This window comes from Anas platyrhynchos, chromosome 3 (assembly GCF_047663525.1).
Source record: "Anas platyrhynchos isolate ZD024472 breed Pekin duck chromosome 3, IASCAAS_PekinDuck_T2T, whole genome shotgun sequence".
Taxonomy (NCBI): Eukaryota; Metazoa; Chordata; class Aves; order Anseriformes; family Anatidae; genus Anas; species Anas platyrhynchos.
Window position 1 is genome coordinate 109803040 of NC_092589.1, and position 14923 is coordinate 109817962.

A 14923-nucleotide genomic window follows, 5' to 3' on the forward strand; every position below is an offset into this window, starting at 1 on the left:
CTGCCCCTGCTCCACCTGGGGTCCCTCCCACAGGATGCTGTCCTTCCTGAACTGAGCCTGCGGGGGCTGACCACAGGCAGCAGCTCCTCAAGAACTGCTCCCACATGGCTCCATACCACAGGGTCCATCCCCCAGGAGCAAACTGCTTCAGCACGGGTCCCCCACAGGCTGCAGCTCCCCCCAGACCCCCCTGCTCCTGCGTGGTTTCTTCTCCATGGGCTGTAGCTCTGACCTGGGGCCTGCTCCTGCAGGGGCTCTCCAGAGGCCGCAGCCTCCTCCAGGCCACATCCACCTGCTCCATCAGGTCTCCTTCACGGGCTGCAGTGTGGAGATCTGCTCCATGTGGGACCCATGGGTGCAGGGGGATAGCCTGCTCCACCAGGGGCCTCTCCACAGGCTGCAGGGGAACTTGTGCTGTGTGCCTGGAGCACCTCCTGCCCTCCTGTTTCACTGACCTTGCATTCTGCAGGGCTGGTTCTCACTCCTCGCTCTTCCAGCTGCTGTTGTGCAGCAGCTTGCTCCCCTTAAATCTGATCTCACAGAGGTGCAAACATCTCTTAATGGCTCAGCTCTGGGCAGTGGTGGGTCCCTATGAAGCAGGCTGAAACTGGCCCCTATCTAACATGGGACAACTTCCGTATTCTTCACACAGAAGCCACCCCTTCAGCTCCCTGCTTTCAAAACCTTTCTATGTAAACCCACTACACCCTCTCGGTGAAGAACCATTTCCAAACACCCAGCCTGACCCTCCCCTGTCCCAGCACCATGCCGTTCCCTTGGGTCCTGTCGTTGTCCCCAGAGAGTAGAGTTCAGTGCCTGCCCCTCTGCTTACCTTGAAAGGAAGCTGCAGGCTACCATGAGGCCTCCCCACAGCCTGCTCTTCTCTCAGCTTAACAATCCAAGTGACTTCAGCTGCTCCTCATATGCCTTGCCCTCCAGACCCTTCACCATCTCTGTAGCCTTCCTTTTGGACACTCTATAACACTTTTATATCTTTCTTGTACTCTAGTACCTGAAACTGCACATGGTACTCAAGCGAAAGCAACTACATTTCGTATGTTAATAGCCTTGGATTTTAGTTTTTGACTTGAGTATCCAGTCTTTATTTGAAGTTACTGCAAGCTGGAGAAACCAACACTTCCCTTGCATAGAAGAATTGCATTTTACCCTTCTTTCCATCCTGTCTCCTCCACCTTACTATTTATTTATTTTTAATTTCAAGGATTGTATTAGATGCATGAAAGATAAAACCTTACATTGAGTTGGCTATCCTTACTATAGTAACAGCTTCTATCAGCTTGAGAAGAACCCAGAAAAACAAACAAACAAACAAGCAAAAACATAATACCCATAAGATCTGATTAGAATCACAGAATCACAGAATTTCTAGGTTGGAAGAGACCGCAAGATCATCGAGTCCAACCTCTGACCTAACGCTAACAGTCCCCACTAAACCATATCCCTAAGCTCTACATCTAAACGTCTTTTAAAGACCTCCAGGGATGGTGACTCCACCACTTCCCTGGGCAGCCTGTTCCAGTGCCTAACAACCCTTTTGGTAAAGTTCTTCCTAACATCTAACCTGAAACTCCCCTGGCACAACTTAAGCCCATTCCCCCTCATCCTGTCACCAGGCATGTGGGAGAACAGACCAACCCCCACCTCACTACAGCCTCCTTTAAGGTATCTGTATAGAGCAATAAGGTCGCCCCTGAGCCTCCTCTTCTCCAGGCTGAACAAGCCCAGCTCCCTCAGCCGCTCCTCGTAGGACTTGTTCTCCAGACCCCTCACCAGCTTCGTCGCCCTTCTCTGGACCCGCTCAAGCACCTCGATGTCCTTCTTGTAGCGAGGGGCCCAAAACTGAACACAGTACTCGAGGTGCGGCCTCACCAGAGCCGAGTACAGGGGGACGATCACCTCCCTAGCCCTGCTGGTCACACTGTTTCTGCTACAAGCCAGGATGCCGTTGGCCTTCTTGGCCACCTGAGCACACTGCTGGCTCATATTCAGCCGACTGTCCACCATCACTCCCAGGTCCTTCTCTGCCTGGCAGCTCTCCAACCACTCATCTCCCAGCCTGTAGCTCTGTTTGGGGTTATTGCACCCCAGGTGCAGGACCCGGCACTTGGCCTTGTTGAACCTCATGCAGTTGACCTCAGCCCATCGGTCCAGCCTATCCACATCCTCCTGCAGAGCTTTCCTACCCTCGAGCAGATCAACACATGCGCATAGCTTGGTGTCATCTGCAAACTTACTGAGGGTACACTCAATGCCCTCGTCCAAGGCATTAGGGTTCAGGCAGATTAATCATAGAACCATAGTTTCATAATCATAGAATGCCTTGGATTGGAAAGAACCTTAAAGATCATCTCATTCCACCCCCCTGACAAGGGAAAGGACACCTCCCACCAGACCAGGTTGCTCAAAGCCCCATTTAACCTGGCCTTAAACACTTCCAGGGATGGGGAATCCACAACTTCTATGGACAGCCTGTTCCTCTGCCTCACCATTCTCAGAGTAAAGAATTTGTTCCTTAGAGCTAATCTAAGCCTACCCTGTTTTAGTTTAAGGCCATTACTCCTTGTCCTATCATTGCATCTTCTGACAAAGAGTACCTCCCCAGTTTTCCTCTATGCTCGCTTTAGGTATTAGAAGACTGCTGTAAGGTTTCCCCGGAGCCTTGTCATCTCCATGCTGAACAACCCCAACTCCCTCAGCCTGTCTTCATGGGACAGGTGCTCCAGCCCCTTGATCATCTTCATGGCGCTCCTCTGGACACATTCTAATAGGTCTGTGTCCTTCTCGTGTTGGGGGCCCCATAGCTGAACACAGTACTCCAAGATGTCTCATGAGAGCAGAGCTGAGAGGGATCATTACCTTCCTTGATCTGCTGGCCACCCTTCTTTTAATGAAGCTCAGGATATGGTTGGCTTTCTGGGCTGCAAGTATACATTGCTGGTTCATGGTGAGCTTCTCAACTACCAACACCCCCAAGTTCTTCTCATCAGGGCTACTCTCAATCTACTATCTGCCCAACCTGTATTTGTGCTTGGAATTGCCCTGGTCCAGATGTAGGACCTTGCATTTTCATATTACTTAGTTCATTTTATGCTTCACAGTGGAGCTACAGAACAGCTTAAAATATTAAGGATTATTGACATTATCCAGGATAAAATATAACTGCATTTGGAAATAATTTGAAAATGCAGCTACAAGCTCATTTATAGTCTACTCCTCTATAGGAAGCCATAAAATAGTTGAAATTAACCTTTCTATTAATTTATTTATTTGCAAATTGTATTGGTCAGAATGCACAAATGTTCCATATAGGATAGGAAGAACATTACCAACAACTTTTCCAGGTACAATGGGCTTAAGTTGCGCCAGGGGAGATTTAGGTTGGATCTTAGGAAGAACTTCTTTACCGAAAGGGTTGTTAAGACATTGGAACAGGCTGCCCAGGGAAGTGGTGGAGTCACCATCCCTGGAGGTCTTTAAAAGACGTTTAGATGTAGAGCTTAGGGATATGGTTTAGTGGGGACTGTTAGCGTTAGGTCAGAGGTTGGACTCGATGATCTTGAGGTCTCTTCCAACCTAGAAATTCTGTGATTCTGTGATTCTGTGATTTGGTATGTGACGTGGCTGAATGGCCTTTTATTAGTGACATTCTATTGAGTTTTACTGGAAATTGCATGACTTTGAGCTATCTTTGAATATGACAACTGAGATGTGTATATTCCTTCCTCTTCTTCTCTGTGTTCTTTCTTATGTATGTATTTTGGGCCATAGCCCTATAATAAATTACATATGCAGAGAGACCAGTATATTTGAAGCAGTCCATTGGCTATTTTAGAGCTCTATATGAGGGTGGGGGTCCATCCAATAAAGTAATGATCAAGTCAGAGATGTTGGACAGTGAACTATTGGCAGCAGGGACAATCTTCATTTGTGTCTTGTACAATACAGGGCATGTTATGGGTTGCTTTGTCTTTTCCCCTTGTTATACAACAAAATTATATATAGAAACCACATGGGCACAGCAGGGTTCCAAACAAGCTTCTTTACTAAATATAGAGAGCATATGAGACCAAGTTACTTATACATTGTATTGCTCAAACAAGTCTTTAATGAATGCCACAGCTTAAAAAAGTGCTCACAGTCGACTTAGAGAAATTGTACTCTGTCCACTACCCATTCCAACATCTTACATCATTACTTAAAAAAAAAAAAAAAAAAGAGAGAGAGAGAGAGAGAGAAGAAATTGTCAGAAAATAAAAATGGGAATTGCTTCTGAGTAAATATAATTAAAAGAAACTGTCATGAAGTGGGTAAGTGAAGATTGTTGTAGTCAGAAATCACATAGTTTTTCACTAATGCCAAACCACCAGCTTTAAATAGAATCGGATTTTCATTAATAATTCTGCTTTCCGGTGTTTTTTGTTTTGTTTTGTTTTTGTTTTTATATATGTATAATTTTTTCAGCAGACCTTATGGATCATATGTAACAATAATATGAGACATGCCACAAAATATCCATTTTTAGATAAAATTCCATGATTTTGCTTAGTTTTATGAGCACTGGGTTAAAATTCCGTCTGTATTTGCCAAAATGCTAACCATTCATTAATTCAAGTTATCGACAAACCTGAAGAAAACAGCTATTTTCAAAATTATATGTGTATATATATATGCATACATGTGTGTGCCTCTACACATATATACACATAAGTACACATGTATGTATGACTATATAAATATTATTACATCTCTGGAACAGAAGGCCAAAATATCAGCAATATATGTAACACTGAAAGAGATATAAATCTGTTTGAAGGCCCAGGAATGAAAGACAAAATATCTGAGGAGCATTTAACATTCTAAAAATGTAAATATTCATGCTGTCACAACTCCAGTCTCTGTTTCTAACTACAAGTCAAGCTCAAAACATACTGTAATTTAACTAAGCTACCTACTTTGAGTTATAGTTTGGAGTCCTAATTAATTTCTTCCTAGACTTACGGGCAATTTCAGACATATTGGAGTCTGTTGACTTTAGGATATTGTAAGCATCCTCATCCCCTGAACAATAGATCTACTGAATTTTAAGCTGATTTCTTTGGAAAGCTATAGATACAACTCAGGCAGTCTAAGTCAGATACTTCCTTTTCATATCTGAATCCGTCATTCCAAAAGTGTTTAAGTCATCTAAACTTGTTCAAAGTAAAGGAAAGTGTGTCGATCTGCTCGAGGGCAGGAAGGCTCTGCAGGAGGATCTGGATAGGCTGGACCGATGGGCTGAGGTCAACTGCATGAGGTTCAACAAGGCCAAGTGCCGGGTCCTGCACCTGGGGTGCAATAACCCCAAGCAGAGCTACAGGCTGGGAGATGAGTAGTTGGAAAGCTGCCTGGCAGAGAAGGACCTGGGAGTGATAGTTGATAGTCAGCTGAATATGAGCCAGCAGTGTGCTCAGGTGGCCAAGAAGGCCAACGGCATCCTGGCTTGTCTAAGAAGCAGTGTGGCCAGCAGGTCTAGGGAGGTGATCGTCCCCCTGTACTCAGCTCTGGTGAGGCTGCACCTCGAGTACTGTGTTCAGTTTTGGGCCCCTCACTACAAGAAGGATATGAAGGTGCTCGAGCAAGTCTGGAGAAGTGCGACCAAGCTGGTGAGGGGTCTGGAGAACAAGTCTTATGAGGAGCGGCTGAGGGAGCTGGGCTTGTTCAGCCTGGAGAAGAGGAGGCTCAGGGGTGACCTTATTGCTCTATACAGGTACATTAAAGGAGGCTGTAGTGAGGTGGGGGTTGGTCTGTTCTCCCACGTGCCTGGTGACAGGATGAGGGGGAATGGGCTTAAGTTGTGCCAGGGGAGTTTCAGGTTGGATGTTAGGAAGAACTTCTTTACCAAAAGGGTTGCTAGGCATTGGAACAGGCTGCCCAGGGAAGTGGTGGAGTCACCATCCCTGGAGGTCTTTAAAAGATGTTTAGATGTAGAGCTTAGGGATATGGTTTAGTGGAGGACTTGGTAGTTTTAGGTTAGAGGTTGGACTCGATGATCTTGAGGTCTCTTCCAACCTAGAAATTCTGTGATTCTGTGATTCTGTGAAAGTGGGTAAAGGTGAAAGCATGAGGGAATTCTAAGTGTCTAAAGTCTTGTGAAGAACTCCTTATGGACTTCAGACACCTCCTTTCATCTACCCATTTTATAGGAAATGAAGGCAGTAGACTTAGGAAAAAACACATCTGGAAGCACCTAGTATTAATTTGTAAATTGGTTAGTCAAGTCACTCCAATAACCTAAATACAAAAGATACACAATACAAGAGATAGTCCAATACAAGATATACGTTGATATACTGGAAATAGACCAACATTGAAACATGAAGATGATGTTTCCCTTCCCCCAGATAAGGGACTGGAATCTCTCCTATGAGGAAAGGCTGTGAGAGCTGGGACTCTTCAACCTGGAGAAGGGGGGGACATCTTGTCAATAAATAGCAATATCTGAAGGGAGAGTGCAAAGAGGATGGAGCCAGGTTCTTTTCAGTGGTGCCCTGTGCCAGGACAAGAGGCAATGTGCACAAACTGCAGCACAAGCAGTTCCATCTGATCATCAGGAGGCAATTCTGAACTGTGCAAGCTGATGGAGCACTGGCACACGTTGCCCAGAGAGGTTGTGGTGTCTGTCTCCTTGGAGATCCTCAAAGGCCCATGGTCCCAGGCAACCTGCTCTTGGAGGTGCTCATTGAGCAAGGGGATTGGACCAGATGGCCTCCAACCACAGTCATTCTGTGATTTTATGTGTAAGTGCATACATATTCTATTTTATATTTTACAAGTAGAAGACATCATGAGACTGTTCTGGTCCTATCTGTTGGCAGTTGTGATGCTAAACAAAACTCCCAGGTAGCTCACAATACTGTATTTCTCTATTTTTTTTATTTATTTATTTTTCCACTGTATATCTCGATTCTTCAGACTCATATTGCAGATACCATGGATTGAAGAGAACCCAAGTGCCATACATGATCCACTCAGCTTTCAATTAAACATAGACAAAACCATTTTTTGTATGATTTCCAATATTACTCTTGGTCAGTATAACATTTAGCCATGTATCTTGGTCTAGTAGACTCACAGTGAAGAGTTGGAAAGAACAAGAGTAGTGTTACAGACTTTTTCTATATCCTATGAAAATGTCCTGCCTGTGAGACTGTAGCTAGCTGACAACAGTTAGACAGGAAAAAGCCTGAATAACCATCTTCAGAGTTAACCAGAAGAAGTAAGACAAACCTTGACTACTTCCTCTGCTCCTTGGCCTTTCTATAATGACACCCATAAACAATAGACCAATTCTTTGGCCTTGAGGCCAACTGGAATTATCTGTCTGTCTGTCTGTGTATCTGTCTCCCCAGAATAAGGTAGCCATTTCATAAATTCTGAACTGTGTTTTGGAATTGTTTTAGAAAGTGCTAACTGAGCCAAAGCCAAAACTTTGTTAGCATCCATGCTATCAGTCTAAGGGCTTATGTGATCAAATTATATTGTCCACAGCCAAACCCCCAATCCACCTTAATTTATTAAAATAACCTTGGTCTTTGTAGCTTAGAATGCAGAACACAAACATTCATGGCCATGGAAGAAAGATACCATTTCCTCCAGCCCACTAGCTGTACATTGTCATAGCTCCCACTGAACAAGGGATTTTTTTTTTTTCCTTCTAAGATTGTCCTGTAACCTCATAGTTGGGGCATTAAGGAAACAGAAGATTCTGGTTCAAATTTTTCTCTAAAATTAACTTATCTTTACTACGTTAAGCATATCAGAATTGCCATTGTATTTTGGATCAAGGATGAATAGATTTGTGCCGTAAACAAATACTTCCTTGAAAAGGAGGAGTTCAGACACACAATGTATCCGGTCTTTCTTACTGGTTAGATTCAGCATCCTTGTTCTACTTTGACCATTTTTCATATTTAGCCTGCAAACTTATCTTTCAAGACAATTAACAGTCTCCTTTACTAGCTTCTGGAGCCTTGTTGCCTACTCTGGGCACTTAGGATAAGTGGTAGTGATCTTACCCTATATATTTATTCAATAATTATCCTTGTTAATGAAGTTATTTACTCCAGCCTAAAACAGTCTCCCAGATGTGTTTTAGTTTTTAATCATCTCAAAGGAGATTCCTGAGACAAAACTCTGCTTTATATTTCACTAGTAAAAAATCTGGAACACTTCCATTGATGAATTTCATGGCTATGTTTGTGGGATGTATTCTGGACTATCTGTTAATTCTCTCAGCACAGTGTATTTGCAAGCAAGATAGACCCTCTTTACATCCACTAAAACATTAGCACAATCAAACAGCCTCTGTAAAGCATTTGTATTTTGACAAATCGGCAAATTTCCATAAAATATTTTTCCTTGGAATTTTTATGATCAGCTTACCCATAGTCTTTTTCACTCATGCATGTAAAATGCCAAAAAGCTATATAAATATTTAGCTTGATTTATGATTGTTTTCTGGGCTTGAGAAAGGCTGTGAAACAGCTAAGAGCAAAGAAATCACAGTCCAAAGAGCATGTGGCAAGGCATCAGTTGCTGTTCCTTATTAATCCCTAAAGTACATCCCAGCAAAATTAAATAAATTAGTTTAGCCTGTTCAACAGGCCTTACCATTGTCCCAAAAAGGAATATCTCCTACTGCCTCAGAATCAACTGAAATGTAGATCATCAAATTGCTGAAATTGAGAAGATATGATTAGACTCTGCCATTGTTCCATGTTCTTTCATTTCTGAAGTGACCTACACTGATTAATTCCATGCAAAAGGTATGAAAATCTAAAAAAAAGGCTTTCCTCACAGAATTTCCATCCATTTTTGCAACCCAAAGTATTTGAAATTCTTTGAATAAGGTTCAGAAAAGCATCCCAGCTTTCTAATGTTCCTCCCTAAATTACATGGGATACTGGGGACACATTAAAGGATTTTAAAGGGTAGGAAATGTACTATATCATTTTTTGAGTCCATAAGTGATTTTCTCTTCTTGCCAACTGTACTCATGAGACTCAAGGGCACAAACAGACAGCCAAAAAGCATTTTTAATGGATTCTTTCACATAAAAATATCATCTAGTTCTGCTGCCCTTGCTTATGTATTTTTCCCCAATATATGCTGTAGTGATTACTTCTTAAGGAAAAGAGAGAGAAAATGTTTAAGTACCAAGATGTGAGTTTATTTTTAATAATCCCTCATGTTCATTGTGTTATGTATCCAATGGCCTTTTAAAAGTTTGGCAGACAGCCTACAAGTATAACACTAATACTGTGGACTCTTTGTGTTACTGGTAAAAAATTATTTTCAGGAATTTAAAAAGATATTAGTGACACAAGCCATTTCAACTATAAGCAGGTAGCTAACATGCTATGGGAAACAATGAGTTTGCTATTAATTTTTTCACTCGGCAGCACATGATACAGTGAATTTGCAGCCTCATTTGGAGGAAAATTTTTAGCACTTTCTTTCTATCATTTTGGAAAATTAAATTTCAAATAAGCAAGTTTCCAGTAGCTTTCAGTCTAAAACTGAGTTATACAATTATTATTATTATTATTATTATTATTATTATTATTATTATTATTATTATTATTATTATTATTATTATTATTTTAGGATCTGTGTCTCTGCTGGCTTTAGAGAACTCATTTTTCCAGGCATGCAAGGGTTTGTTGAATAAAGTTGCAAATATGATCTTTTTCAACAATTAACAAAAGAAAGGAAGATGCATACTCAGGATATTTTCAGCAAGACTAAATGTAATTCAAATGTTTCACATGAATGATAACCTATAAATAATGGCACACTTACTGATCTATAAAGTACAACATCAAATGCATACATGTCACCATGTTTTGCTCTTATAGACAAGCCCATATATTGCCTTCACTTATTGATTCCGCAGCTGTGGTTCAATCCTGCTACATTGGGGTAGCATAATATAGGAGAGAGTGGCACAGCTAAATGCTGGGTCTACTATCTCAAAAGTCTCTTCTAGATGACTCATTTGTGAAAAACTTTTAGCAGAAGTGTGGACAGAGATATGCTTTGACCAGATACTAACACTAAAAATCTTTTGAAAACTCCTATGGTTATTAAACCAATATAAGCAGAATGAATTAGAAGAACAAATGAAATCAGGGAATCACAGAATGTCTGAGATTGGACATGTGCCACAGAATGTGGTTGGATGAGCCTCTGGGGCTCATCTGGTCCATCCCCTGCTCCAGCAGAGACACCCAGAGCAGGGTGCCTAGGACCACATCCAGGCAGCTTTTGAAGGTCTCCAAGGAGGAGACTCCACAGCCTCTGGGCAAGCTGTGGCAGGGCTCAGTCACCCACTCAGCACAGAAGTGCTGCCTGATGTTCAGGCAGAACTTGTGTTCTTCTGCTCCGCCCCATTTCTTTCAGCCTTTGGGTTATCAGCCTTTTCTCCTCATTTTGTGTTGTTCACAAACTGCAAATTCTAAATATTAAACAAACAATCTAAACATATAACAGTTACTATATTTTAAAATTAGGTAATCACAGAATCACAGAATCTCTAGGTTGGAAGAGACCTCAAGATCATCGAGTCCAACCTCTGACCTAACACTAACAGTCCCCACTAAACCATATCCCTAAGTTCTACATCTAAACGTCTTTTGAAGACATCCAGGGATGGTGACTCAACCACCTCCCTGGGCAGCCTGTTCCAATGTCTAACAACAATATTCTAAAGCATCATCTTGCTGTATTCTCAGGTGAATTTTATGAAACATTTTCTCTGGTAGAGAATGACTTTAAAAATACACAAAGATAATCTTCTCTTTAGCATTAATGATACTCATAATGCAATTTACTAAAAAGAAGGATTGTGTGGAATAAACCAGAAGAGTAGAGAGAGCTGCAATGTGAGAGGTCTGCCTGCAAATGTGGGGACAGATGGACCAAAGTTCAGTTCAGCTGCTCTTTGTTAGTCACCTATAGACAAAGGAGTTCATGTGTGATCACAACTGGGTCTACTTTAGGGCTTTCTTCTAGCAAGGATCTGTTTATCCAGGACAAGGTGTAAAAGGAAGACATTAATGGTCCAGTGATGAAATGTGCAGTCATGTTTGTAAAGTGAAAAACATCACTGACATGGCTAAGTGCTGTTAACTACCTAAATTAATTGGCATCATTGCTTGGCATAGCTCTCTAGTTTCACACAAGCTACAGAATGCATACAGAATGATAGTTTCTGTCAGTGTAGTTATTAATTTGATTTAAAATCATGGCCATGAGTTAAGATGTTCTGAATCTTAATACCAATCCTCTGGGTTAGACACAGTCCTGCAAAATTCTGAATTCTGATTCAAAGTGTCTTTGTTGTTGTTGTTGTTTGTTTGTTTATTTTAGTTTGGTTTGGTTTTGGTTTAAGATTTTATATTGAATTTAAATGTCTCAGGACTGCAGAACTTAAAGAAAACCAGATCCTACCACTTTATGGCCTCCTTTCTTGTTTGTTTTTAGGGAAGTTAGGAGAGCATGCTCAGCATTTCAAAAGGCAGCACTTTACTGCATTGTAGTAGTAATTGCAGTGAATCATACCAGAAGGGTTGAACAAGTCACTGCATGGCAACTCGATCTCCTGCTTCAGTTGTAATCATCAGTGGGCTGTTTCTTGATTCAGGACACTGTCTAAATGTCCTCTACTTCTCACAGTTTAAACTCCTAAATCACACTGTCAGGAAGATGCTTCTTCCCACTTCCTTCCCATGGCCACATAGGTACATAGGCATTAGTGGTGTTTGGTTTTTGTTGTTGTTGTTGTTGTTGTTTTTAAGAACACTAGAAGTTGAAAGTGATGAAGCTGTACCTAAGCAGAGAAAAACAAGTTGGTAGAAATTTGGAAAGGAAGTCCGTTCTTGGACTAAAGGAGGAAAAATAATTTTCTTCACAGTTGTGTTAATCAGTAGTTTTCTTATCTCCTGCTGAACCTGAGCTATTGCACAACAGGATGCCTATGGGGCTGGAAGGGAGTTTACAAGGAAATACCTGACTTCCAAAACTTTGTTTTCCCTTGGAGGGGAAGACGTACGAGGAACGACTGAGGGCACTGGGCCTGTTCAGCCTGGAGAAGAGGAGGCTAAGGGGAGACCTCATCGCAGTCTACAACTTCCTCGTAAGGGAGTGTCGAGAGGCAGGAGACCTTTTCTCCATTAACACCAGCGACAGGACCCGCGGGAACGGGGTTAAGCTGAGGCAGGGGAAGTTTAGGCTTGACATCAGGAGGGGGTTCTTCACAGAGAGAGTGGTTGCACACTGGAACAGGCTCCCCAGGGAAGTGGTCACTGCACCGAGCCTGACTGAATTTAAGAAGAGATTGGACTGTGCACTTAGTCACATGGTCTGAACTTTTGGGTAGACCTGTGCGGTGTCAAGAGTTGGACTTGATGATCCTTAAGGGTCCCTTCCAACTCAGGATATTCTATGATTCTATGATTCTATGATTCCTTTTTTTTTTCCTTTGTATATTTTTACCATATATGTTAAACATGTAAATAATCCATGGAAATCAGTCGCCTCCAATTCAACCCAGGAACATTGCTGTCTTTATGGTACAACAGTACAGCTCCAGACAGAGTAGTAAGTACTATAACACACCATTATGTATGTGATCAATAGACAAATCCATAGGATGTAAGGAGCTGGGGCTGAAGGAATATGACCCAGGTTAAAGAATCTCATGGGTAAATCCACTAATAATCTGACTATTTTGTAAAAGCCAGTGAACACCACATTCTTTTCAAATAAACAAACAAAACAAAACAACTGTTTTGAAAGATAACAAAAATGATTATAGCTTGTGAGAGGCCTTGTCCTGCTAGAACACATGAACTGGGCTTCAGGCATGTTTATGGGATTCAACCCTTTAGGGAACTTTGGCATCATGCAGCTGAGTTTCTGCATCCCATTAAGACCTGGGTAGATCTGGGCATGCAGACAATGCAGAACTGCAGGTGCCTAGAGAACATCCAGGTCCAAATGTGGTGAGGCTGATGAGTCCAGATGCTTTCAGAGTTACTCAAATGTTGGGTGGGGATTGAAATGGGAGGAGGGAAGAGAGTGAATTTCAGTTTGGGGCATAGATATCTAAGGAATATATAAAATTATATGTCATATGAATACATTTCTCCTTTTGTTAAGTCTTTCAAATGCAAATATAAGAGCATACAAGATAGTCCAAATTCTACGTATATAGATGGAAAATATTTTGATTTATTCTGATGCAAATAATAGAAGAAGTTATTCCAATAACATGAAAAAAGAGTGATTCAACACTTTCCCAAGAAATAAATTATTCTCCCTCCCTCCCCACATGGAAGGGTTAAGAATAAGCTAAGTAGATACCAAGTTTAGGGACTAAAATTCTTTGTTTGAGAAAGCAAATAAATCAATGAACATCAGAGAATAATGAGAACCAGATTTCCCTAAGTTAATTTCTGGGATATATCATGGTTTTGGCTAAAGTCTGGTATAAAATATTCATGATGCAAAAATTCTATCACCCATGGTAAAATGTACTTGTGAACAAAGAAAAGGAAAAATCCTATACTGTATACAGGGCCAATTTTTATTTTTATTTATTTATTTTTTTTCCCTACTACAATGTTGTCAGTCTGGAATATTTCACTTACATATATATATATACACATTCATATATATATATATATATATATATACACACCTATATATATACACACAATCATGAGCAACTTTGTTGTCACTGCAGTGCTATACTGTTTCCCAGAAGGCAGTAATCAATGTGTTGTAATTAGAGCAAGTATTTACTTTACTATTGATCTGCTTAGATACCCAAATTAAACCCAATTAAACCTTTTTATCACTGGTGAGTTTGTCCTGCCTTTATGCAGTAAACAAGGTACAGTCTGAGGACAGTGGATACGATTGGACAGTCCTTAACTAAACATGCTCTGACCATTTTCTTACATCATAGAATAGACTAGACATTTAATATAGTGGTAAGAAGCTGCTGTGCTGCCTGTAGTCCTTGGAGTTAGCTGAGTTGTGAAAGTAAGAAAAGTTGGATACTTAACTCAAAAACTTGTGCCAATCCCTGGAAAAATAGGATACGAAAATGAAATTTTAGGTCCTTAATATTTACTGGTGGAAGTCTGGTCCCAGGCAGCTGAGGGCTGCCCACATCTATCAGTGCAGGCCGACCTGCACTAATTGCCCCCGTACTGAGGTATTTTCTATCCAGATTACACAGGACTGCTTCAGCACAACCCTGTGCCTATGCTGATCTGCCTGTGTTATCTCACTGGTCTGAAGCCCAGTTAGAGGAATCCCAGGTTTGCTGTTGTGCAACATAGAAGTGCAATATGTGATTCATTATGTTATGGACAAAGAGAATATGCCAGATCTCTGAACACTTACTTCTGGTCTTCTTTCTATTGATACAGTAACATCATTATTGACAGATCAGTCCTTTGGAATATTACCATTGTTCTACCCTGTAGTCCTGCTGCAGATACAAAATCAAGTATTTCTTCCGCTGGCTATGAAAAACAAGGTTCTACCATCTCTTCCACATTCTGTCCTACTTAGACAGGGGCTGCTCTCACAAACATGACAGCATAACTTCCATGTAGAATATCTTAATCATAGAGCACTAGGATTTCCATAAAAAAAGGCACATGCCAAGTTACAGCAGGGGAAACTAAGGCATGCAGAGTGAGACATGAATGGCCTTCAGTTACACAGTAGAACTAAGATGAGCAATGCTTTTTGAGGCAAATTACAGAATCACAAAATGGCTGTGGTAGGAGGCCATCTGGACTAATCCTCATCCTCATCCTCAACTAGCACCACTAAAAGCAGGTCA